This window comes from Coenobita brevimanus, chromosome 20 (assembly GCF_032717465.1).
Source record: "Coenobita brevimanus isolate Jiangsu-jjx chromosome 20, ASM3271746v2, whole genome shotgun sequence".
NCBI lineage: Eukaryota > Metazoa > Arthropoda > Malacostraca > Decapoda > Coenobitidae > Coenobita > Coenobita brevimanus.
Genome location: NC_136973.1, coordinates 1,899,216 through 1,926,770, shown reverse-complemented (window position 1 = coordinate 1,926,770; position 27,555 = coordinate 1,899,216). Strand labels below are relative to the sequence as shown.

Genomic DNA, 27,555 nt, shown 5'->3' with positions numbered 1-27,555 from the left:
ATGTGCCATATGAATCAAAGTGGATTTATTCTTCCTTTTTTTTTTTTTTTTTTTTTTTTTCGCTATAGTCTGAGGATTTTTTTCTACCTTTGGAACTGGATGGGTTAGAAATTGTTTATATTAGTCCACTCAATATTAGAGTCCTGTCCTGGAGAGGGACACCTTCATGTGGTGGCACTGACATAACCAGGCAGCCCCATTGCCAGTTATACAAGTAAACGTCCCTCAACTACTTCCCTATCCCCCCCCCCAAAAAAAAAAGTCAAGAGCAGGATGTTGGGCTGCAGAGGAAGGGCATCTTACTTAACCTGCAGTCCACTGGGTTCACATTTCGGATAACCCTGCGGCAACAACAGCAACAACAAGTGCCACAACTACAACTACTACTACTGCTAGAGATGCTTCCATAGTTGAATAATATTAGCCAGACTACAGTAAAGATAAAATGAACAACCCCTTCATTCCAAGAACATTTTATTCAAGCGACCAAAGACGATTATATATTCAACAGACGGGAAATCTCTCGTAGTGAATGGATTAATGAAGGCTATATCTAGTCTCCCAAAAGTTCGATAAATAGTAGTTCTCAGTTTCCTTTAACTTGGCCTAAAACTGCCATCTCTCCATCTTCAATACCGAGTTGTAGCAAGAGAATATGATGCGGTCACGATGAAGTGCTGTGGAAAGGATGTAGAGCCATAGTACTGTCTTATTCTACGAGAAACAATCTAAAAAGTACGAAAATTGGGCCAAGTTGGGGTGAAAATCATGAAGGGCTATGGAAACTGTGAAGTCATACTGGTAGTATATACTGTATTGTCTTATTCTGCCAATAAGCCATATGAAATAAGCTACAAAAAGACAAATCTGGGCCAAGTTCAGTATAGCTGAATAAAATCACTCGTATGTAATGAGAATCAAATATATAAATCCGTTGGATTGAAAATTTACAAAGATCCAAACCTTCCTGGGTTTTAAATTTCATTTCTTACAGCTTAAGAAATCCTCAGTTATATTGCTAATGCTAATTGTGTCCATAAAAGCATATAGACAATATACAAGAGTATGTTAGGCTGTAATATGCAAAATAAATCACTTAGGAAGAGGTGTTATGAAGCCTTTTCTAATGCTAACAAGAGTATGACTGAAGCATTTCGGTGAAGTAAGAGTAGTTGTGTGAAGGAGGTAATTTTTAGTGAAGCCTTCTAATAACAATCTTGACTAACAGTAGCACGGTGTTGCTGTTTATACGAAACTAGATAATGGATCATGAATTGGGAGTAATATAGAGGGTATTAGTAGGTCATTATGGCGTCAGTGATAGGTGATTCGATTGAGCTAGTCGAAAATTTGTTGTGAAGCGTTTTAATATCGATCTTTGACTTACAGCAGCACGTGTTTTGCTACATAATGTACGAGGATATTCAGACAGTGTGATGTATGAAGTGGTAGTAATGCAGAGGATACGGTATCATTAATATTATAGTGAAAATGATAGTCCGAATGGATGAGGAATGAAATGAATACGATCGAACCACGAGAGAGGATAAGGAAGGGATGGGGAAGGGTAGTGGGGGCGGGAGGGCTGAAGAGAAGGTAGGGTAGTGGAGGTAAGGAGGGGTTGAGGGGGGGGCGGGAGGAACATGGCGGGGAGTGAGGAAGACGAAGATTCTAGAAAGTTTGTATTTGTCATAAATGCAGACAGTCGACATTTGCAAAGTCAAAAATCTTTCCCTAGATCACAAAACAAGGAAAGAAAGGGAAAACAGATGTAAGGAGAGAAGAAGGGATTGTGGGGGAGGGGAAGGAAGCTGCGGGGTCGGGTCGGAGGGAGAGGAGGGGGGGGGGTGCAAGGCAGATCCCTCCCAGTGGCCGACGAGCTGGTTTCTCTCATCTCAGCTGCCGGAGGGGTAGGACCTGCCGTAAGCTCATAGGCTTGCGAGACTTTTCAACCATTCATTTACAGGTTAGAGACTGCAGTTTGTGTCTTCATTTTTTTCGTAGTAGAGATAGATATTGTGAATATCCAAATGTACATTTTAACGTAGGACAGGAGAAACTGGCAACACTACTTTACCCTCGGCATTTTAGGGTCTTACCTGATTGCCATTACCGGGTCGCCATTTTCGGATACCTCCACTATTAATTTGCATATTACTCCTTGATTCTTAACTCTTGTTACTTCTTGATGTGTAACAAAATGTGTTTAATTTGAACAGTATGTAAAAATGTTGACGCTCATTATGTAGAAATAAACAGGATTACTGTAGATGTGGTACGATGCTTACTAACCGGTCGAGAATATTCTATGGCAAGAGAATGTTTTTAGTGTTTTCAGAGCTTTTTTGAGGTACTTTTTTGAACTTAGAGTGGGTTTTCAGACATTTTGAATTTACTCTTGTACAAGTGGTTATACTTATTTAGTTTTGAGATTATTTTAAGGGGTTTGACGTGAATTTGGTCTCTGGAGTGGGTCTGGCGTGAATATGGCGTATCTGGTGTAGGTCCGGCTTGAACTTGGCGTTTCTGGAGTGGGTCTTGCGTGTATTGGCGTTTCTGTAGTGGGTCTGGCGTGAATTTGGCGTTTCTGGAGTAAGTCTGGCGTTTCTGGAGTGGGTCTGGCATGAATTTGGCGTTCTGGAGTGGGTCTGGCGTGAATTTGGCGCTTCTGGAGTGGCTCTGGCGTGAATTTGGCGCTTCTGAAGTGGGTCTGGCGTGAATTTGGCGATTCTGGAGTGTCTAGTATGAATTTGGCGTTTCTGGAGTGGCTCTGGCTTGAATATGATGTTTCTGGAGTGGGTTTGGCGTGAATTTGGCGTTTCTAGAGTGGGTTTGGCGTGAATTTGGCATTTCTGGAGTGGGTTTGGCGTGAATTTGGCGTTTCTGGAGTGAGTCTGGCGTGAATTTGGCGTTTCTGGAGTGAGTCTAGCGAGATTTTGGCGTTTCTGGAGTGGGTCTGGCGAGAATTTGGCGTTTCTGGAGTGGGTCTGGCGAGAATTTGGCATTTCTGAAGTGGGTCTGGCGTGTATTGGCGTTTCTGTAGTGGATCTGGTGTGTATTGGCGTTTCTGGAGTGAATTTGGCGTTCTGGAGTGGGTCTGGTGTGAATTTGGTGCTTCTGGGGTGGGTCTGGTGTGTTTTTGGCGCTTCTGGGGTGGGTCTGGCGTGAATTTGGTGTTTCTGGAGTGGGTTTGGCGTTTATGGAGTGAGTCTGGCATGAATTTGGCGCTTCTGGAGTGGCGCTGGCGTGAATTTGGCGATTCTGGGGTGGCTCTTGCGTGAATATGGCGTTTCTGGAGTGGGTAAGGCGTGAAATTGGCGTTTCTAGGGTGGGTTTGGCGTGAATTTGGCATTTCTGGAGTGGGTTTGGTGTGAATTTGGCATTTCTGGAGTGAGTCTGGCATGAATTTGGCATTTCTGGAGTGAGTCTAGTGAGAATTTGGCGTTTCTGGAGTGGGTCTGGCGAGAATTTGGCATTTCTGGAGTGGGTCTGGCGTGTATTGGCGTTTTTGTAGTGGGTCTGGTGTGGATTTGGCGTTTCTGGAGTGCGTCTGGCGTTCTGGAGTGGGTCTGGCTGAATTTGGTGCTTCTGGGGTGGGTCTTGCATGAATTTGATGTTTCTGGAGTGGGTCTTGGTCTGGTGCAGATATGAGTTTTTGGAGCAAGTATGTATCTGGTGCAGATTTTATAGATAGATAGACTTTCTTGTAACTTCAAAATTGGCCGAGATATCTAAAAAAGTTCGCTAATGTGCTACAGAGTTTTCCTCCCAACCCCTGCCCCTGTTTCTTGCTGGTGTGATAAATATTTTGCTTGGGTACGTTGGTTGGGGGTCCAACTGCGACTAAATTTGGTGTTCTTGCTCGCTTTGCTCGCTCCAACAATAATGGCTGCTATGAGATGCTGTGGAAGATGTGTTAAGCTGTAGCATTGTCTTGGACGTTTGTGAAATAGGCTAAAAAAGAAAAGTAATTTAGTGCAAATGAAGTTTTATTTTAGAACAGGTTTGGCTTAAGAAGACTTGTCCCTAATGAATGTTAAATATGGGGTTCTAATGACAAGTATGTGATTGTACTGCAGCATCATAGGAGACTGACGGTGTAACTTAACCAATGCATCTGTCATCCAGCCCATTATTGCTGTATCAGGAGCATTGGCATCCAAGATTAGGCTACTCAGTCCAGATATTTAAAGCAGTGACCAGCCTCTTGACTTAGTGGTATGTGTGCAGTAAATCCCAGCCACTTGGCTTTAAACACTTTATTGCCCACACATGGTTGGCATGAATACTATACAGTTTTTAATTCAGTGAAACTGTGCCACTCCAACAACTCTAATATTGTCATGGTTGTAAAAATAGGCTTCTTGCCATACCAACCCTTAAATTTGACCATTTGGCCATCAACTGAGCTGGAAGGAGTTATGGATCTTTGTCAGGTTGACTGCAGTCAGGCTTGGCCAGTTACATTTAATAGCCTCATATCAAAAAACAGCTTTATGCACATCACAATTCACTGGCATGCATCATTCTTATCCGGTACTAAAATGTAGTTTTTACATTAACTTGGCCCAGATTTGCCATTTTCCTACATTTCACACAGCTCAGTGGCTGAAAGAATACTTCAGCTGTTTCCCTTTCTCAGTATTTTGTGACTAGCACTATATTGTGCTACCTCAGTCTGACAGAACAGACCCATCAACTGAGGGCAAGTAACTGCCCCTACAGGGCAGTTTCCCATGCAGTGAACCCATTTCTGTGTGACTGACAGCACCTTGCCATAGTTAGGTATGGGGATTAATGTGGAGTTTTGGTCACTCTTCACCCATTTAACGGGCACCATAGGCTCCACGTTACCCAGTTCTTGGCTATATGGTTACCATCTAGCATTGTAAGTGGTTTGCTGAGTTACAGGAAATCATTTGGCTTGTCACTCAGTGCACAGCCACCTGAAGTGGAAAGTAATAGTGAAAGGAAGAACAGAAAGAGGAGACAAATACAGAGACATGTAGGCAGCACTGCGTAGTGGGTGATGTGTGCCCTCACCTACTACCAGCATCATAGTCTTGTGTTAATCTGTTGGAACTCATCATTCAGGATGGAGATGTTAGTTTTAGGCCAAGCTTGAGCAGACTGATGCCTTTGGTCCCAAAAAGGTTACAACAATTTTTCTCTGGACCTTTTACCATTTTCCTTTTCAGACTTGGGATAGATTTTCACTTACTTGTATTCCAGGCTAGTTATTGTGGTCTGCAGAATGTTAAACTACTTTCCTGCCATAGGGATGTGTCTAATTTATCCCCTAATCATGACATACTGTTACATGGTATTTAGAATTCCTCAGTGATGGCCTTTGTATTGTTTATAATGGCTCCAGCATCCTTGCATGAGTCGGCCTTGGTCACCTAATGGCGGCTATCCATGCTGCTTGATCTCTCGCAGCCTCCTTTGCCATGGTTTGATCTCCAAGAGATGGTGGGAGGTTTTGTGATAATGTAATACCACCAGAAGTGTTGGGCTGGTCATCTACTCATAAATATATCGGACTGTGGTAGCCTACTACTAGGTCTGTGCGCCTCAGAGAGTAATATGGGATTGGCTGTTTCTATAATTCTCTGAGCGGGAACAAAAGCTTTTTGAGTGGTTTCTGCCATTCTGAGTCACACGTTCTTTCAGTGGATGCTGGGATGGTGCAGACACAAGCTGGTGGGAGTGACATTACGAACTGAAGTTGGAAGTAACCTGAGGCCCTGCTGTGTGGTCAACAAGGATATGCTGTCAGAAGTTGGAGTATTGATGGCAGGATGGATATATTTGACCTTACCAGCAGCAACAATACGCTTTCCCTTGGGTAAGAATTATAGCAGTTTCTCTTAGTGTTTTACTGTACTAACTGCAGAGGTATGGACAAGCCTCAAATTTTTAAAGATACAAGCCTCAAATTTTTAGTCTTTAGTGCCTGATGATAGAACATCTGACAGTCTGTTTTAAGTATACAGTACTCTGATGTGGGATGCAGACTGATAACAATACAGATGTTCCATAAATGGCTTGGCAAATTTATGGGTTTGCTTTCAGTTTTACGTTTAGTTTTAATATGGTTCATGAGCATTTAGAGCCCAAAGATGTCTTTAATTTTGCTCTTGCCATCTGCTGATATTCTGCTAAGGATAGATGTTAAGAAGTGGAGGTGTTATTCTTATTTGTTGATCAGCCCTGGTTTGTCTGGTTAAGACACACATCAACCGCAGGCAAGCAACTGTCCCTGCAGGGCCTTCCATGCAGTGAATTGATGTTCACAAGCAGTTGACTGTGCCTAGCGACAGCGAGGCACAGGGAAAATTGTTGTGGTTTGGTTTCTGGATGGATGCTGCATGTCATTTTCCAGTGTATTTCACAGCTCATTGGCTGAAAGAATACGTCTCCTTCCTTTTCAGTGCTTTGTAGCAAGCATCATAGTTATGTTTTCCCAGTCTGTCTGATCAAGCAAACTTAACTTACAGCAAGCGGTGGACCCTGCAGGGCTGTCGTGTGTGGTGAACTGATGTTCCCACATGGCTGACCCCATCTTGCGATTGAGAGGCACTGGAATTAATGTGATTTGGTTACCCTCCACCCAGAAAACAGGGGTACCATAATAGGTTCCATGTCACCCCATTACTTGGTTCTGTGGTTACCACCCAACACTGTAAATGGTTTCCTGAGTTACAGGAAACAGTTTGGCTTGTCACTTAGAGCAGAGCCACATGAAGTGGAAAGAGTAATAGTGACGGGAAGGATGAGAAAATAGAGGACGACAAAGATTAACAAAGTAGGCAGCATTACATCGAGTGGACGATGGGTACCCTCACCTACCACGAGCATCACAGTCTAGTGTTAGTCCGTAAGAACTCATTATTCAAGACAGAGATGCCATTGGACCAAGCTAGAACAGACTATAATGCATTTGGTTCTGATAAGGTTACAACAAAATCACTCTGGACCTTTGACCATTAAATTCTTTGGAGACTTTGAATAGACTTGAACAGTGACGCATGTTCCAAGCTAGTTACTGTGTTGTGCTGAATATTGTTAAATTGCTTTCCTACCGTAGTGATATCTTCCTGCTTTATCCCCTAATTATGGCATTGTTACATCCTAGTTAGAATGCTCCAGTCACAGATGGCCTTGTGTATGTTTGATCCCTAAGAGATAACTGGAGGTTTTTTGGTCATGTAAAGCCACCAAGGGGAATAGGGTGGTCATCTCTCCTTAAATGTACAGAGTGTGGTAACCTGCTTCCAGGTTTCTTGCATTATGGGATTAGTTGTTAGTTACAGTTGTTCTTTAAGCAGGAACAAAAGCTCAATAGTTTTTGTCATTGTAATTAAAATACTGTATTGCTTTCAGTGGATACTGGATGATGCAGACACATTTTGGTGGGAGTGACATGGACTGAGATGGGGAATAACCTGAAGCCCTGCTGTATGGCCAACAAGGATATACTACTGGAAGTTTATTGATGGCAGGATGGATATTTGACCCTATCGTGAGCAACACTACACCATACCTTAGGTAAGAGAACGCCACTTCTTTAGTGTCGTACTGTATAATTAAAACAAAGTGTGCAAGTATGGACAAGCCTCAGATTTTCTTAGTTTTAAGCACCTGATGATAGCATGTTAGACCATTCTGTAATAAGTACTCTGATCTGGGATGCTGACAGATCATGTTACAGGTATTCCCAAACTGACCTGTCAGATTAATGGGCTTGCTTTCACACTTGCATTCTGAGTTTTAATAATACAGCCCTTAATCATTTGAGCCGAGAGATGTCTTTCATTTTATTCTTGCCATCTGCCAATACTGTTTCTAGCCAGATGCCATAATCCTCTAAGGGGTGGCCATTTGTCTTGTTTAATGGGGAGGGGCACCAACCCACTAGACATGTAGGGAACACATGTGGGTTGGATGTATGGTTACCATCCAGCATTGTAAAATGTTTCCTGGGTTACAGGAAACCATTATGCTTGTCATTCAGTGAAGAGCTGCCTGAAGTGGAAGGTGTGATAATTGCCAAGAAGGAAAGGGAGAAATAGGAAGAGGGCAGATAGACAATGATGATGAAAAAGTAGGCAGCATTATATAGTGGATGGTCACCACCACTTACCACCATATATTCTGTGAACTTCAATGAGCTGTAAATAGAATAACTGGCAGCAGCAAGAGTAAATTTAAAGGACATCCCCTGGATTCAAGTGGGTTGCTTTTAATATATTTTGCATTAACTTAGTAGCTGCAGTAGCTTTCTCTGAACTTTTAAAATTATGCATAAGCTAGAATACATCATAAAGTTCTTATTCTTGGCCAAAACATTCATCATGATAGTCGTACCACTTGTTGGTGCCCTTGGTTAATGTAGAGCTTAATCATGTTAGCCGGTACAAATAAAGTAGATTATTTACAGCCAGGGGGTCAAGTCCACAGATAATGCTAATTTTGTATTTTAAAAATTTTGCTGCTGATAAAGCTGATCTGCTGGTTTCCACGAATATATTAATAACTGAATGGAAAAGGCATCAAGCCAGTGCAGGTTTATATCCAAGGGGTAGTTGGGGTTTATTGCTCACGTATGGCACTCATGGTCACTGTCATCTTAAATATCAGGACCAACTTGCCTAGCCCTTGGCTCCTATGCTCCTCTGGGGCAACACCGAATTAGATGATGAATGAATGAAAGAAATAGATACTGTATTTGGAACACACAACTGTGAATCATCCTAACCTGATTTTTAATGTTCACATTAGTTGGGAGATATATACACCCAATCCTTGAGTCACGCAGACAATAGGGACTGGGCAAGGACCATGCTACTCAAACCCGCATCACTCGAAAATGTTTGTTTATAATGGTACAATGTGTTCTGGCGACTTTCCAAAACTCACTTTTACTCCTTAACGCCCTACCCCATGTAAATTACCTCCCACATATACCCATCGGGGTAGACTGTGGCTCTGTCAGTAGAGGTGGCTTGCAGTCATAACAGACCCCGGTTCAAATCCCCGCTAAGGCAGGGAACAGTTTATAGATTTGAATATCTTAAAATGTAGACTTTACTGAGCTACCAGGAGACCCGCCGACATATCGTAAAAACACCCTCGCTATTACCAATACACCAGTCCTTTGAGACAGCCCTAGCTTGTATTCAATATGGATGGTGGATGTTAGTGTCGAAGTGGTGACATGTGGAGATGTAGGAGGACTACTGGGCCTTGGGTATATGCCCTGGGGATATGCCCTGAAGCCATTGCCCAGAGTCAGACACATAGGAAAAAAAAGAAAATGGAGAACTATTGTAATTAAGAACATGAATGGCAAAAATAATAGCATTAATAAAAACAAAAGTTGAGCTGGGTGCACTTGTGTTGTTGATGTATAGCTCCCCGACACTTTCCCCATCCCCCACCCCCAGTGTTGTCATAGTTTCACCTTATCTTGTATCATGCGGCTTTCAGTAGAGATGTTGAGCGTATGCTTAGACAAAAATTAATGAGTTTGTAGTTTTAGGGGACGAAATGGAACGAAAATGTTTGCTAACCAGAAAAAGATTACTCCCTCGTGTGTTTTCGTAAGTTAGCGATCGGTTTTACTTTGTTCAGTTTTGTGCTTCCCAACACATTTTGGACAGACAGCATATGGCTAGTTGCTCTGTAATGCTCCACATAATGCCCTATTTGCTTCTCAGTCAGCTTCAGGAATTATGAACCAGGTTTGCATCACCAGGGTTCTCCCACACACAATTTTGTTTATCTTCTCCCAGTCCTTCCAAATCGTTCTGATGGTGCTTTCATTCATGCCATGCTTTTTTGCCATTTCCACCTGCCTCGTTCCCTGCTCTAACTCCATCACTATCATAACGTTCCCTGCTCTAACTCCATCACTATCATAACGTTCCCTGCTCTAACTCCATCACTATCATAACGTTCCCTGCTCTAACTCCATCACTATCATAACGTTCCCTGCTCTAACTCCATCACTATCATAACGTTCCCTGCTCTAACTCCATCACTATCATAACGTTCCCTGCTCTAACTCCATCACTATCATAAAATTCTGGGCATACATGAAGATAGGCCACTTTCTGGGTGGCTCTGGCTGATTGCTTAGCGCTACACACACACACACACACACACAGACACACCCTGATAGCCATATGCTCAGTCGGTCCGAAATGTGTTGGGATGTGCGCGATCGAACCAAAAATGTGGAACTGAATGCTAACTTACAAGAACACATGGATGAAAAAGTTTTTTTTTTTTTTTTTCTGGTTGGTAAACAGTTTCATTCCATTTTGTTCCTTAAAATTGCAAAATCCATATGAATGGGGTAAAGTTGGTGAGACTCGAGAAAGGACTGATAGCCGTATGCCCAGTCAGTCCGAAATGTGTTGGGAAGCACAGAATCAAATGAAAAATGTGAAACTGAATGCTAACTTAGGAGATTGGGACTATAAGGCTGTATTATTTTCAGCCATTATCTTGTCAGAACATTAAAACTTTAGGTTGTTTGGAGTTTAGTCCGAGAGACGTTTAGGCCTCAGGAACCTGTAGGCCATGAGATTCTTAGGCCAAAAACTGATAAAATGATATAAAACTAGAAACTGAACCTAATGTAACCTAACTGCAACAGTGTCATCTTGAAGTTTTGTTATTTAGGCTGTATTGTATACACAATTTAGGCCATTAGGAGATTCGGCTATTTGCCAGTTTGGATGTTACGGCCCAAATGAATCACAACTGAAACGACCAGGACTGCTTATGAGAACACATGGATGAAAGTAATTATTTCTGATTAGCAAACATTTTCATTCCATTTCGTCCCCTAAAACTGCAAAACCCATGTGAGTGTAGGGGTAGAACTTCATGAGGTGCGAGAAAGAACTGACAACTGCATGCTCAGTCAATTTGAAATGTGTTGGGAAGCACAAAATCGAACCAAGAATGTGGAACTGAACGTTCTTACGAGAACATATGGATGAAAAAATAAGCTTTTTTTCTGATTAGCAAACATTTTCTTTCTATTTTGTCCTTTAAAATTGCAAAACCTGTATGTGTGAGGTAGAACTCTGAGAGAAGCAAGGAGGACTGATAGTTTAATACTCAATCAGTCTGAAATGTGTTAGGAAGCACGAAGTCAAACGAAGAATGTGGAACTGAACGCTAATTTTTTTTAGAATACATGGATGAAACTAACTTTTTTTCTGATTAATATTTTCATTTTATTTCATCCCCTAAAACTGCAAAACCCATAAATTTTCATCAAACCATATGGCCTTGAGTGTGCCTAGACAGGTAACTGGATGTAAGCCAGCCAATCATGGTGAATCTGGCAGGTGACATCACTGTGCGCGACTTTCAAATTTTATTGCCAGGCTAGCTAACTTCCCGCGTGAGCTAGAGTTCTTCTGTGTGTTGATATGGCCCATCGCATTATGCCAAGCGCGTTAGAACAAAAACATGTTACTTAGCGTGTTACTCAAGCATTGAGTGTAGAACAAATCTCGTATCTCAGGGGACAAAAATCTCAGGAAAGTAATCTCCAGGCACCTAGAGAAAGGAAAAACCTCCAGGTAGTTGGACAAAAGTTAGCCAATTATTGTGTACCCTGTACTTAACTTACAACATGGCCACTCCTTAGACATCAAATCCAACAGCATTACCAATGAATTTATAGCTTAGGAATATCAGCCTGCTGAGGAAAGTGACAGAAGGTGAAATACATGGTGATTTATTGATGTCCCAGAATACCAGTACGGTACAGTCAAACGTTGATCACTGTTAATAGGTCAGCCATTATACTGCACTAGCAAAGCTGCAGTAATCAAAGAAAATAAGTTGGAACAATAATTGGTTGAGGGTCCACAGATTTACACACATTTTTTTGCCCGATACTCAGGGTCATAAATTTACTCACTTTTTGGCACAATACATGAATATCAGCTGCCAGATAGATAAGAGGGACTGGAATGGGGGTAAACAAATTTTGATACTCTGTCAGGGAATCAGATTACATATTCTCATTTCTCATAACTAGAGCAGATATTAACCATCAGTTTTTGTGAATATGGAATGCTCATAATTTACCAATCCGAACCAGTATGTCTTTGCTTTATGTAATTCAAGGAGCCTTTCACATTATTTTAGCTAAATTTTCCCTTTATCACATTTTTGTAATAACTTTAATTGCTTCACTTTACTGTACTCTAAATTAGCCCAGTAAAATCATTTTACCTCCACTTCTGTCTATTGAGGCATTTCTTAAGTGTGTGGAGTGCACGGAATTTTAGGGCTGTTGAATGCTGTGCAGTGCATCAGTGTTACCCTAGTAACTGACGCCTGCTATATGATCAGATGCAATGCTAGCATATTTTGAAGGTAAATCATTACTTGATAGTCTGGTCAGAATGGTGTATTAATACAGCACTCATTCGTTTTACGATTGAAATACATCGCATGATGATTTATCGTGTGCTGATTATAACTGGTTCAGTGGGGCTATGTTTTTGGCCAAAAGATCACCCACCCATCAAAATATAAAAAGTTTCCAACTTGCCTAAGCTGGTAATTATTTCACATTCATTTTCTGCTTATCATCAAAAGTGTAAAAATTAGTCTAACTTGTGTAAACTGGTAGCTTGTTTCTTGCACTTCACTTGCTGTTTGAACTCGGACTACAATCTTGTTCCATCATTGACACTAACACATCTATTAGTGACAGTTCAAAGGCCAAGATGTGCTTTAACAAACAAATGACTGTAAGCCTGCATGTAGACCATCAAACAAGTGAAAATAGCAATCTAACATTGACCATACAGGCTTTGTGCAGGATCATAATGATCATATAAGTGAAATATGGTCTTTCTGTATATAAAAAAAAATATCCAGACCTTTGTCATCTTATGTCATTCATCGTATACCAGTTATCATAGAAGAAGGGTATGCTGAGGTTACTTTGGAAGTTAATGCATTAAGATATTTTTACTGTGCTATAATCAGACAGCGAAGGAATTTAGTTTTCGGTGATAAATAAAGTAATGTATTTGACCATTTAAGAAGTTAGTTCTTGAATAGGTTAAATGTTTATCTTAGTGAATTCACTGAGGGACAGCACAGTACTTTTGGGTCTTTCTTTAATTTTTCTCGGCTCACTTGCAGTCAGGATGGTTACCTGCAGTACTGAAGATACCGCAATTTTTTTTTTTTTGTAAGACCGATAAAACCAGCATTCAAGGTGGTTGACTGTACATTTGTTGATAGTGAATGGATTTAAACCATAACTGGCATGCTTCAGTCTTATGAATACAGTATACTACACTTGAAACAACCTAGCACTTGAGCTTAGAGATAACCACAGGATATGGAACGCTGCTTTTTTGTTATTGTAGCACTGAGTGGCCTCGCCATGACTTGCAGAAGCATACAGTACTGGTATAATCATGTCGTAGACGAGAGTTGGGGTGTTAAATTTCATGTTGCAGCTTGAATTATATTAGTGTTGGTTCTCTTAAGGGAAAAGTCTTTAAAAAAATTTGCATATCCAGTGAGCTATAAGGAAAACGTAAGGGAGGTGGAGTCATAACTGATATGTTGTACAGAAACTTTACTGGTATAAAATACTGGGTCTGTGATACAAATGTTGGATCCTGCTTTCATAATTTGATTTTGGATAAATTAAAGTTCCAAAATTCATTGTGACATTCCTCTAGGGTCTCAGAAGTAAATCACCATGTATTAGGAATCTGGGAGTTTAAAGTTTGAGGTAGGACTGGACATTGAATTCCTCAATTTTTTCCTCACTTTCGCTTCTTCCAGGCAGTTTATTCAGATTAGGAGAGGCCAGATGGGTAAGATGTTATGTTAAATTTACTTAAATAACTGAAAGGTAACAATGTGAAATGTGATGGGATTGAAGTGATTAACTGCAAAGAAGAAAATAGACCATAGAATTATGAATTGTCATTGTCAATCAACCACAGTCTGGCTGAGCAGCCCCATCAACCATGTAGAAGCAACTGCCCCTGAAGGGCCGTCTCATATAGTGAACTAATGTTCCCTTGTGGCTGAATGCACCTTGCCAAGTGATTTGTGTTTGTGATTTGTGGAGATAGTTTTTTTATTTATTTATTTTTTTCCATAATGAACTAGGTTTCACTTACAATATGTTGCCTGCACACGAAGATGAAGTGAGGATTGACCAATGCTGGCTTTCAAAGTTTGTGCTCATAATAGCAGTACTGGATTAAAGTTTATTCTGCTTCTTTAACAGTAGCACAGAAAAATTTTAAGTACCCATTGTTATGAAATTAGGGTTAGGATGATTACAACTTTTATTTACAATTTTTTACATTGGTTTATACAGGAGAAAGACTGTTTAAGCTGCTTTAGCCCCTTCATTAAATTGGTTACTGATGCTAATGCTGGACAGTTTGAGGCTTGATAGTCTTGATAAAAAATACTCTGGTGGTATGAAGAATGAAACAGAAAACTACTGACCTTGCCATTATTCTCAGCCAATTATTGCAGCAACCTTTTCACTGCAATTTATGAACATGGTATTTGCTTCTGGCTAATATCAGAATTTTGTTGAAACATGACTGTAGCAAGCAGTTGAAAAACTTTGTGGCTGAGAATTAAGAACTTTATCTAACACCAAATGATATTATTGACCTTGGAGCACCCCCATGTAGTGTAATGGTAGTAAGCATTATACAGGATGAATCAAAAGTCAGATTACATGGTGAAATACTGTATTATGTAATGATGGAATAGTGACAGCACATGTTTGAAACTTAGATGTGGCCACTGTCGACAGCAGTGCTCTTGTGCTGAAGTTCCTTCCAGTACTGCAACACATTCTCAGGGTTCATTTACCTGCAAAGAAAGACATTTTCTGTGTAACCTGACTTTTGAATTACTCCAAATGAATTACTCTAAACCTAACCATAGGAAGTTTTTGTCTTTGATGATATAATCTTTTTAACTCTTTTAGACCAAATATTTAATATTTGATTAGCATTTTGGCCTATTATCTTTGCCTAAGGATACGTCATAGGGAGTAGATTTCTGAAATTGTACAGACCCCTCTGGGTGAAGGCCTCAGATAATGTAATTTGTTCAGAAAAGATAAATCCTCAGTGAAAGACATCAGCAAGGCACTATATCCCATGATTCTCTCCTTGGGAATCATCAGCTCAGCTTCATCTTAATTGTCCCAAATATATGGTTGTCTTGTGTTAATGTTGGTTTTTGTCATCATGAAGCTTTTCTCCTCTCGTGGGGTGATTTGCCCAATGCTTTGGTGTGCCCTTGATGGTCTAGCCAGGGTGTGTTTGTCTAATTTCTTCGGGGACAGGAAATTCACTTTGTACAATGAAACTCCTTTACGGCTTACTGATTGGGAGGAAGGGTGTTAGCCATAACTGGTTTTCAGTCATACAGCAGAGTTATGATAGGGTACCAAGGACTGAGCAGTTTACCTGCATATCATTTCAATATATATTTTCAGTCAGCAACAGAGCTAAGGACAACTAAAAGAATGGTAGTGTTGGGGTCACTGCTGGTGCCTTGTTTAGAGCCATCCTTTGGAAATGTCCATTTAACTATATCATTCTGCCTTAAAGGGGTCATACTGGACTTCATTGCATGGTTTTCTCATAAGCCACCCTCCTCACTTTCAGGGATTTCCTTCCCTCCCTCCTTTTTCAGTTTCTCTATTTGTTTTACTTTGCAAATGTGCCATATCTTTGGAGTTTTCCTTTCCCATGCTTCTTGGGGCATTGCGTGCCTTGATAGGCTGGCCTCACCTTCTGACTCAGCACCCCATGACGGTTGTGTTACAAAATCTTACCTGTTGGTGGCCTTTGATTTGAATGCTCCCAGGACATCCAGTCTGGGAGATAACTGAGCCTCTGACCAGATTTTGATCTGTGGTCTGGGACAGGGAGTGCAGATGGGACACGACACCGGACATCCCTCCCTTGTTGAGGGGCAAGTCATGCTTTATTGTCTGACTTAAGTTGTCCTAGTCTTGACCTTAATCAGTTCTCAGTTGAGACACTTGGACCAGTAAGCAGTGTGATATCCATCTTGGTATGGGATTGTTACAAGTCACTATGGTGTGTAGTACTTTCATTTAGGACATGTCAAGTCTGATCATTCCTGGCAGCTTCAGAGTCTCCATCTCTGCCCCAACTTGAAGGAATTCTCAAGCTTTATTCCCCATGGACACACCAGTGATGGTTTTCTCTATCTTATCCTGTATGTTGGCTACTGATATGCCATTGGTGTTGTCATTCTGTCCTTGCCCTTTCTTTGTGGTGGTCTGAGTCCTGCCTACAGTGGCCTAGACGTCTGTAGTCCTGGACCCACTCCCATTAGCAGCTACTGAACACATGGCAGGCTTAATCCAACTTGTTCGCTGATCTGTGGAACTCCTCACTTGGTTTTTTACACATGACAGTAACTTGGCCATACTGGATAGTTTACTTCACTAATCTCGGGGCGAGCTGCCCATACTACTGTCAATGACCAGACTCAGGATTGGACATGTGCCTCTGTTCTCAATGACGGCAGCTCCCCTGCCCTGTAACTGTCCTGGGTGTGTTAATATTGATGAGACTGTTGCCCACTTTTGTACTGTCTTCAGTTCAACTCATTGCACAGTGTGTATGTATGTATGTATGTATGTGTGTGTGTGTGTATGTATATATATATATATATATATATATATATATATATATATATATATATATATAATATATAGATATATATATATATATATATATATATATATATATATATACATTTATTCAGTCTTTATCAGTAAAGCTGTGGACATTTTGCCTACCATTGCTGAGGCTAGGTCTGTCATTATCTTTGTTCTTTAACACAACTCTCAGCAGATGGCCTAGAGGAGGTTCAGGGGACTTATGCCTAGCTGATGCTTACCACTGTATCATCTATCAAGCATATTTGTGCTTTAGGCTTTATTTTACTAATATAGATTCAGTACAACTATTTCAGGCTCTACAATGAATCAGCAACCATTTATTGAGCCAAGTATTTTTTAATGGCTACTCTTTTAACATGGTCTCTTGTAAATATCTAATATGATTCCATTGCTGCCAGTGATATTGATAACGTTTGAAATAAGAGAATTTTAAAAGTTCAAAGTAAATTCAAGAATTGTAGTTCCATTGCTGTGTCAATCTCCTGCACGACACAGATGGCAACTTTTTTTTTTTCTTAATCGTCTCCAGTAAATCGTAAAAGGTTGACTAATTGTTCCATTGCTAACAGTGACATGAAATTGCTTTTTTAAAAATATTAGTTTAAAGTAAAAAAAAGTTCCATTTGTCAGTCTCCCAGTTTACAGTATGATTTCTACAGGAACTTTTTGTTGCTGCCAGACTCTTACGTGCTGCTGACAATGTTAAGAATGATGTAATTTAAAAAGACAGGCAAAATTTACTTCTTTCATTTTAATGTATTTAATACAACTTTTCTCTTGCAGGTGTGACGTCCCTGGTACAGGTAAGGACAGCAGAGACAAGGACAGAGGATATCACACAGTTGTGGACTGGTGGATGCTGGTGGACTCAGCCCCTACAGCCATTACCCAGGATGGACTTAACCCCCTACAGCCACTACCCTGGATGGACTTAACCCCCTACAGCCACTACCCTGGATGGACTTAACCCCTACAGCCACTACCCAGGATGGACTTAACCCCTACAGCCACTACCCTGGAGGGACTGGATCGAGGACTGGATCAAGAGGACGTCGCTGACAGTGATACAAGACACGGAAGCCGAACAAAGGGGGATGGATGCTTGTCGTCCATCTGCCCAAGTGTTCCAATACTTTTGGCCCCTGTCCGAAAGATTGGACAGCAGAACTACTCAGTTTTTCCTAACTTTTGAATTTTATTTTTTATTTTTTTTTTTTTAACTTAAATTTTTTCTGAGATTGTTTCATATTTTTCTCCGGACACTCTTTTTAGTATGGAAGACAATAAAGTCTATGGAGTTTCTATGCTGTTTCCATTACCCAATGAGATATGTTGGGAGCTATGACTTAGGGAGGGGTGACTTGTGTAGCACCATGGAGGAAGACTGTCCATACAGAAGCAAGCATTACACACCATATGCTGAGTCAGGATAACCCAAGTCCCATAAGCAGCATTTACAAAGACTCTTAAGCATATTTATAAAGATTATTTGGCATACTTATAACAACCATATTTATAAATATTCTTAAGCATATTCATAAAGATTCTTAGGCCAATATATAGACACACTACATCATACAGACAGCAGTCACTCTCTATACAGAAGACTCGATGTACTGTGTATTTCCTAAGAGTATTTCTTCTGTGTTGTCAATTGTTGGAATGGATGAATTATACCCACATACTGAAGCTGTGTTTATTGTGAGGATATGACTGTTGGCCTGACTTGGACCTGAAGTGGGTCCAAGTCGGGCCAACAGTCATATCCTCACAATAAACACAGCTTCAGTATGTGGGTATAATTCATGCACAAAGATACAGTAAGTCCTCATTATTACCTTCAATCCAATGACGTCTTACACTGTTTTATTCCTGCTACCTCCAGACGATTTATTCAGGTTACGAGAAAGCCTTGGTTGTGATGCCAAGTCTCTCGTAACCTATACAAAATCGTCTGAAGGTAGCAAGAATAAAATCAGAAGTACGTCACTGGACTGAAGGGGTTAAGCTGGGGATGTGTACAACTGCAGACAGTAATATCAATCCAGTTTATATTCTAATGCTTATGGAATTGTTATATAATAATTTTGAAAGTTTGTAGACCTCCAAAGATCACAATACTGTATTGGCATTGAAAATTCTTTGTTTCCTTACTGGTATTTATCATTAGAACTGGACTGATATTAGTGTCTGCAACAGTATATCTTTTTCCATACGATTGGTACTGTAAATCTGGAGAAACTGGCAGTCTATATGAAGTAGTGGAACTTCAATATATATAAGTATTCTATAACATACTAGACATGACAGCAAAGAAGTAACTTAATGAAGAGAGTTTCAATAAAGTAGTATAAATGTGAATTACGTTTTCAGGTACCCACCATGATGTAACAATTAACCCCTGCAATGCTAAGACATCATTTTATATGTATCATTTAGCTTGTATTTAAATGAATGGGTTAAAAATAGCTTTCACAATCTCTTCACTACAGGATGTTCTTAGCTGCGTAAAACTGACTGGTGGTAGCCTGATTAAATTTCAGAAATGTATTGCTGCTAACAAAACATTAAAGTACCGTACTGAAGGTAACAAAGTCTTTAATCAACTCTGTCAGCTTAAAAAATTGTCTCTCCAAAGATAAATAAAAGTTGGTAGCAGAACAAATAAACTGTCATCAGACTGAACTTCTATGATATGCTTCTGTTATTATTATTATTATTGCTACTTTATGAGGATTTTTTTTTTTCCCCAGTACAGAAACGTTACTGATGTTGATTTGCCAGTTTGTGCCAATTTACAGTAATGTACAGAAAAAGTTGATACAATGTAACACATCCCCAGCCAATAATGAGGACTTTTGGCCATATTATTAACACAAAAACAAAGGTGTATACAAATCTATAGTTTTTGTCAGCTGTTTATGGAACACTTGTACTTGTTAGATGTGATTAGCCTGCATCCTACAAAGCAGAGTGCAGTTAGCAATAATACAAAAAGGTCAGACATGTTCCTTAAGTGTTAAGTTAGATGTGATTAGCCTGCATCCTACAAAGTAGAATGCAGTTAGCAATGATACTGAAAGGTTCAAACATGTTCCTTAACTGATAAGTCAGATGTGATTTGTCTGCATCCTACAATGTAGAGTGATGTTGTATCATCATCATTACATGCCTCACAACTTATCACCAAAATCTTGGTCCACACCTTTGTGCTCATGTTTTAATAATATGGCTCTTACTGTAAAGTGTAAAAATATCTGAAATATACGAATGTTTAGTAGTAAAACTTGAAATCAGTAATCATATCCCCTCCAGCATACAACACCATGGGCCTGTGAAGAAACTACTGTATTCACTTTTCAGGCGATGGGTATTGTTTTGTTTATAAATGATCCAACATGCTTGCATGCATCGGCCTTGGTCACCTAATGGTGGCTCTCCACGCTGCTCAACCTCTGGCAGCCTCTCTATTCAGTCCCTCTCCCCTGAGGTCACATTCTTACGATTCCAAAATTATACGAGAGTAGGAATGAGTTAACAGTGATATAATGAAGTTAAAGGAAGCTGATATACAATACAGGCCACTGCTCTTTGTATGCTGGGCAAGATGTCAATTACTGCTTTCATCAGGACCTATCTCAGGACTATACTCTTTCCACCTTAACTTGGCACAGATTATTTTTGTCCTTTTGCAGCTTAAGTCAATACTGAAGTGCTACATCCTTTCAATAGCACCTTTTTCTTAACTAGTATCATCAGTGTTCAGTATGAAGAGATGGTAATATTGGCCAAATTAAAGTAAAAAGAGTAAAGTTCTCCATGTATTTTGCGTAAAATTGTTTTGCTTGTTTTATTTTACGTTATGTTTCATTTTACGTTACTGATAATTAAAATATTGTCTTCCCTTTGAAGTGATTTGATTAATAAACTTGATAAATTAACATCTTTTATTCACTTACAAAGCTCCTTTTAATTATAAAGCTATTTTGAATTGAAAAATGAACCAGAAGCAAGGCTCTTTATCCAGTATAACTTGAGGGCTTTAATTCACTAAAGAACCAGACAGCCATTTATGTGGTTACCTGAAGGAAGCACTACATCGTGAGAGGATGGTGGATACGTAAGTCCTGCAGCCTCTCCTGCTTTCTCCTTGGTCTGTAAAACACCATGGGTGTCATGTTGGTGTGGGTATAAGTGTAGGTGTGGGTGTGGAAATGCCAAATGATCATCACTCCCTGCAAAATAAACACAGGATTAGTCTTCTTATAGTTGTCACACTTATAAAGTTATTTGTAATAATTATCCTAAAGTTATTTATGATAATCATCCTAATGTTGAAGTCAACATTATATATATATATATATATAAAACGGCCATACCACGTTGAGTACACCGCTTCCCCTCCGATCAGCGAAGTTAAGCAACGTTGGGTCTGGTTAGTACTTGGATGGGTGACCACCTGGGAACACCAGATGCTGTTGGCATCCCTACGTCAAGTGGGGTTGGTGGAGGATTAGTGCCCCTCCCTGTAAAACAATTAACTCTAAGCCCTTGGCCACCCTGTCTGGGATACATGGCGTCTGGCAATGAATGAATGAATGAATGCTGACTTATTAACTACTTTCATCATTTAATGTCTTTACACTTAAATCAAAATAGGTCTATCATTACAAATAAACTCTCTTCCATTATTCCCAGTATAGCAAATTTTAAGTTAGTTGTAACAACAACATATCCTCTGTCATCCTGGTCACTAAACAAGAATGTGTGAAATAATGACATCACAGCCAGTGTGGATTTCACAGCAACTGCATCTGCAACACAGCACTCTCAGTTCAAGTGCTGGTTCCCTAGACAGTGGACGTACAGTGATGTGCGGCTTACTCTCCCCCACCACACACACACCATCACTACCATGTGCATCATCCATCACTTTTTTGTCAAAGAAGCCAGCCACTAATTCATTAGGTACTCCAAATACTGTATGATTAAATCAAGGCAATCAGTTACACAATCAAGGCGCCGGATACTCTGCAATGTAGCAAAGGCGGATCATGAGTTGGGCATCAATTTGGAACAGAGAGAGGGCGCAAGTGACGTGAGGCAACTTGAGTGACGTAAGGCAGCAGGCAGTGTACTCGTACATACCACGCAATAAGGATGCCATTCACCTCCTGACTTCAGTGCATGGAATGACTGGTGGTAATTTATCATTCTGACATATACTTCTCATAATTATTAGTTAATAAAAGCATTTTTACTATTCTGTGTTTTTCTCAAGTACCAAACTATTTTCTTTCATTAAGACAACACTCTGATTCTGTGCAAAACTGATTTTAGGCAACCTCTCGAGAAGCCTATCTCGTGTTAAATCGACATTGTACTGTATTCATACCCTAGAATCCTGGCAATTTACATGACGGTAGCAATACATCAAGTGAACGGCTAGTAAGTGTCCTCACCTCTAAAACAGGCACCTAATGATCCAGTGCAACACACCAATCACCTCAGCATAGATCACAGGTCTTGATGTAACTATGTAATTTGTGGTGCTGCTGCTCATTGACAGTATGTCTGGCTGAAATTACTGGACAGCTGAAGTCTTCCATTATCTGCACCATCTTCACACTTCTGTACTGGACTGCCACCACCAACATAACTGACTTCACTTTCATCATCATCGATGCCCTGCAAATCAAAGCTGCATAAGATCACGGTACTAACAAACACATATCGTACATTCATTCACATAAAGAACAGAGCTGAGTAATTTTATTGGTATCTATCTTATCCAATAAATCATCATCATTCTCCTGACACTGAGAAGGCTCTCCCTCCGTGCTGAGGGACCTTTGTTAGGAGTGTAATGCTGTAGGGTAGAGAGATCTGGACAGTAAAGGAAGAGGATATTCACAACCTCAAGTGTACTGGCAGACCCCTAAAAACGATGCCCCTAGATGCGATACCTCAGCATAGCGATGGGGTAGAAATACCACCCTACCACGCCGATCAATGGCCAAACCCCGGTACAATGATTTTTTTTTTTTTTTTTTTTTTTTTTTACCAATTTTAAGGATATTTTAGACTTAAATTTTGTTTAGGTTGATTTATAACCTGTTTTTAGTCATATATTAATGTGTTTTAGTCATAGGTGGGGTGAACACTGTCAATTTGGGAAACCATTTACTGACTGATTTTTTCCATACTTATTTTTGATGAGTTTCTTATTTCATTTTTGGGTTTAGGTGAGTTATAAACTTGTTTTTGGACTCATTTGGGTGGATTTAGGATTTGGTTGGGTGGGGAACTCAAGGCTTAAAAAGGCATCGCTATACATGTTAAAGCTACCTTGAGATACGATACCTCGCCTAGTGATGGGTTTTACTTAGCCAACTGCATCGTTAAACCAGGGTATGCCTGCACAGAAATGGCAATGATTAGGTGGATGTGCAGTGCGTCCCTGAGTGCGAAGCCTGTGGGGACTAGGTTTGTGATGGAAGAGCTGAGGGGTTGGATGGGACTCGAGTGTACCGTTGTGATGAGAAGTAGACTGACATGGTTTTGGCATGTGAAGAGGATGGGGGATGATAACTGGGTACAGAAAGTGACAAGTGTTAATGTTAGGGGTAGGGTTGCGAGAGGTAAACTGAGAAAGACCTGGGACAAGGTCATTGAGTGTGACCTCAGGGATAAGGGACTGAACTGGGAAGCTGCCAGAGACTGAGCAGCATGGAAAGCCGCCATTAGGTAACCAAGGCCAATGCGTGCAAGCATGTTGGAGCCTTCAAAAATAGAACGAACGAACGAACGAAGGTGTCAAGATCCATTTCATTCCAATTCACTGATTCCAACTCCTCCCCTACTTTGGCCCTGTATTCATCGGCCATTTCTTTAATCCTCTGCTTCTCAACTTTGTCTCACTTCCTGACTACTAAAAGCCAATAAAAAATAAAAACAAATCATACCTTTGCTTACAAACACTGAGGGTCCATACAGTGGCAGAATTAAATTCATTTGATGAACCATGTGTTACTTTGTGCATTACTCCCTTCGTCTCTGATTTCTGAAGGACGTGTCATAGAAGAGGTTTTGTACAGGTGTGAGTGAGGTGGAGGGGGGAAGAGGGAGGGGGAGGCCGAGGATGAGATGGAGGGATGGGGTGGAGAGGTATATGAGAGAGGGGGGTGTGAGTTGGGAGCAGGGCAGTGAAATGGAGGGGGACAGGGTGACTTGGAGGCGATTTGTTTGTGCCCACCCCAAACGGGATTGAGGCGTCTGGCAATAGATAGATAGATAGATAGTGAACTAACTGCAAAATAATCTCAGAAACAAATGGAACTAAGATGGGGTGGTACAAAATGGATACACTTCCACTAACTCACACCACCCTCAGCTTCGTTCCTCCAGGCTTCCCCTGCCTTTCTGTCCTGCCACCTCACTCACAGGCTTTTACATACCTCACACCTGGTACATCTAGACATAAATATATCAAAAGCTTTAGAATCGGATCTTTCCTACACTGTTACCATGCTTTACCTTCACTGCCTAGGAAATTCTCAAATATCAACTTTGTTGTACGAATGGCCTATGAAACTATGGTGGTTTAATGAACAAATGCTTACTTCGGAATCACAGTTTATGCTATCGCAGATTAGAGTCTTACCTTTCCGGTGGCTATTAGGTTTTGGGTAGCTTGGCCTTGGAAAGCTCGAAAGTACAACATGAAAAAGGAAGATCTATTGTTGATCCACCATTAGCGAAGGGACGTGCGTGTTATACCCGCCTCGGATCCTTGTTTTGATATGCCAAAACAATTTATATCCTGGATATGATACATATTTCAGCAAATTCATTTATCTATAAGGTTTTACCAACGAAATAATTATGTAACATACCTAATAAGTGGATAAACATAAGCAAAATGCCATCTCGTATTATCCTTTACATGAGCAGGGTCTAGAAGATTACCTGCTCCTTCCCAAAGAAATGCGCATCACTCCCCGTCTCCCAGGGGAAGGTGGAGAGGTAGACTTAAATGCTCATATACTGCTTACCAGGGCGTAGCTAGAATTAGAAATAAAATCTTAATTCTAATTCCTTTGTGGCCTAAGAATTCTTCAAGGGATTCAGGGACATTCTCCGGAAATTTACAGTATTCACCTCGGTCAACCCTCTGGCTACGCTGCTTTTCGGCAAGATAATCGGTCAAAAATAGATTCTTCAGTTGAAGCCTTCCCTGATCATCCTTCCCTCTCTTCCCCACTCATAATACCTCCTTTTCTTTCATCATTCTTCCCTCCCTTTCCTCATCTCTGTCTCTCTCCTACTCATCCCTCCCTTATTATCCTTCCCTCTTCCCTCATCATTCCTCCCTCTCTTCCCTCGTCATCTTTCCTTCCCATCCCCAACCTCTCTCCCTTCATCATCTCTTCTTCCCTTCCCTAACCATTAACCTTCCTCTCTCCCATGCTTCGTCATCTCTTCTTTCCTCTTCCCCTCTTAATAATTTTCCCCTCAAAATCATCATCTCCCTTTTCTTCTCATTTTCCTCTCTCCCTCCCTCCGCCCCTCTCTCTCTCTCTCTCTCTCTCTCTCTCACACACACACACACACAAACCATTTCATCACTCTCTCACACCACTGTTTCTCATATTTTGGCTTCCTCCCTTGGCCTGATGAAGGGGAAGTGGATGAAAGAGGGGAAAAAGATGTAAAGGACAAGAAGGGGTGAAAAACAGGGAGAGGCCAAGAGGAAGAGAAAGGGGGAGGAAGAAAAGGGAAGAGAAAGAGGAGAGAAGGAAAACAAAGGAAAAGAAAGAGGAGGGGAGGAAAACAAGGGAAAAGAAGAGAAAAGAGAATTCTGACAGGAAGTGAGGAAGAGAAAGGAAAGAAAGGGTGGAAGAGAAGGGAAGAGAGAAGTGAGGAGGAAGACAAGAGAAGAGGAAGAAGAATGGAGGAAGAAAAGGCAAGAGGAAATGGAGGGGTATTTTCCATTTTATTCTTGCTGTCTCCAGACTAGTTCATTCAGCTTTAGAGAAAATTTTAAAGCCTGAGAGGTTAGATGCAGCTTTCAGGCATCCCTTCAGTGCAGAAGATTTTCCAGGAGCTGAATGAAATTATTTGGAGTTATCCATCCATCCATCATCCAATCCTATGTCGCCCCATAAGGAGTGTAGGAGCCTGGGGTTAAGCAAGTTGGTCCTGACATTTAAGATGAGAGCGACCAGCCTCACTCATCCCTGAGTGGCATGATGTTAGCAATAACCCCAACCACCCCTTGGATATAGACCTGCACTGGCTCAGTCTGACTGGAGTGCCCTAATTACCCATTAAACTCCAAGTGCCATAACTTGGTTATATGGTTACCACCCAGCATAGTAAATGGTTTCCTGGTGTACAGGAAACCATTTGGCTTGTCACTCAGTGTAGAGCCACTCATAGGCAGAAGGAAGAGGAATGAAAGAAGGAAAGAAAAACTGAAGAGGGAGTGTAGTTACCCATAGGCAGAAAAAAGAGGAAAGAATGATGGAAAGAAAGACATGAGAGGAAGGAAAGAAGAGAGGAAAGGGCAGATACCCAAAGCAGCACTACACCGAGTGAGTGGATGATGAGTGCCCCCATCTACCACTAAATAACAAGAATAAATCATTAAAACACATCACTGGAAAGAGAAGATTTGTTGAGGAATTCCCAGTACCTATGTCTGACTGAAGATTATGATGATGATAATGATGATGAATCTGTCTATCCATCTATAACCAGATGCCATAATCCCATAATGGGTGGCCATTTGTCTCTGAATTATTTGTTTTATGGGAAGGGGCAGTAACCCTCCGTGAACCCACTTGCTGACACATAGGGAACATGCACAAGTTGGTTACAGTAGAAGTCCTATTTTTCGGCATCTATGGGACCAGGCTAGTGCCGAAAAATCAAAATTGCCGAATTATCAAAAACCCTACCCACTCAATACCTTATATGTTTCGGTGAACACTATCATCACTACTCATATCATTACAAATGTGCTTGGAGAGAGTACTGTATACTGTTTGATACTGTACAATACTGTAATGAATACAGTACTATACATGAATATGAAAAATAAAGAAATTAGTGAACATACTGTATATAAATGTACAGTAATGGTACAGTAGGCCTACAAGTTCACATGCACTTACCTAAACTTACAGTAGGTTCCTTAATTACTTATGTACAATAGAAAGGGTTGATTGGACTCTGCTACTGCTGGAAGAAGTCCCCAGCAGTAGAGGGTCCTCATGGAGAATTTCAAGACTGACGAAAAAAATCGGAAAATCTGCTGAATGATCAGAGATTTTCGTAAATGGGACTATTTCTCAAAACTGCCGAAATGTCAGATTTGCCGGGGAATTGGATGCCGAATAATTGGACTTTTACTGTATATGGTTATCATCCAGTGTTGTAATTGCTTTCTTGACTTACAGGAAACCATTAGGCTTGTCACTCTATGCAAGGGCATCTGAAAAGGAAAGAAGAGTTTTAAATAGTGACAGAAAAGATGGGAGAAACAGAATAGTGGAGGGCAAACACAGAAAAAGAATGATAAAAGTGGAGGAAGACGTAGACAGCATAACATCCAGTGAGTGGATGATGGTTGCCACCACCTACCATTATGATGAAAGTCTGATATTATTTGACCTACATTTTTTTTGCACTATTTTTCATTGTATCTGAATCAATTCATATCACAGGAGAATTTAATATAGTTTTCTTTGAGCTAAAACTGCTGTCTGTCTTCACTTTCTCTAGCA

General features: G+C 40.6%; 1 long non-coding RNA gene and 1 other non-coding gene across 2 annotated transcripts; one reads left to right on the top strand and one right to left on the bottom strand.

Moving 5' to 3' along the window:
- Positions 1–14,360: 14,360 nt before the first annotated feature.
- On the bottom strand, positions 14,361–24,529 carry LOC145391954 (uncharacterized). Its single transcript, XR_013895917.1, has 4 exons — positions 24,429–24,529; positions 22,228–22,453; positions 20,848–21,000; positions 14,361–14,907 (listed from the first exon to the last, which is right to left on the bottom strand). It is a non-coding gene; the product is annotated as an uncharacterized LOC145391954 (long non-coding RNA).
- Positions 21,131–21,249, top strand: LOC145391997 (5S ribosomal RNA). The gene has a single exon (XR_013895938.1). It is a non-coding gene; the product is annotated as a 5S ribosomal RNA (ribosomal RNA).
- Positions 24,530–27,555: the final 3,026 nt, after the last annotated feature.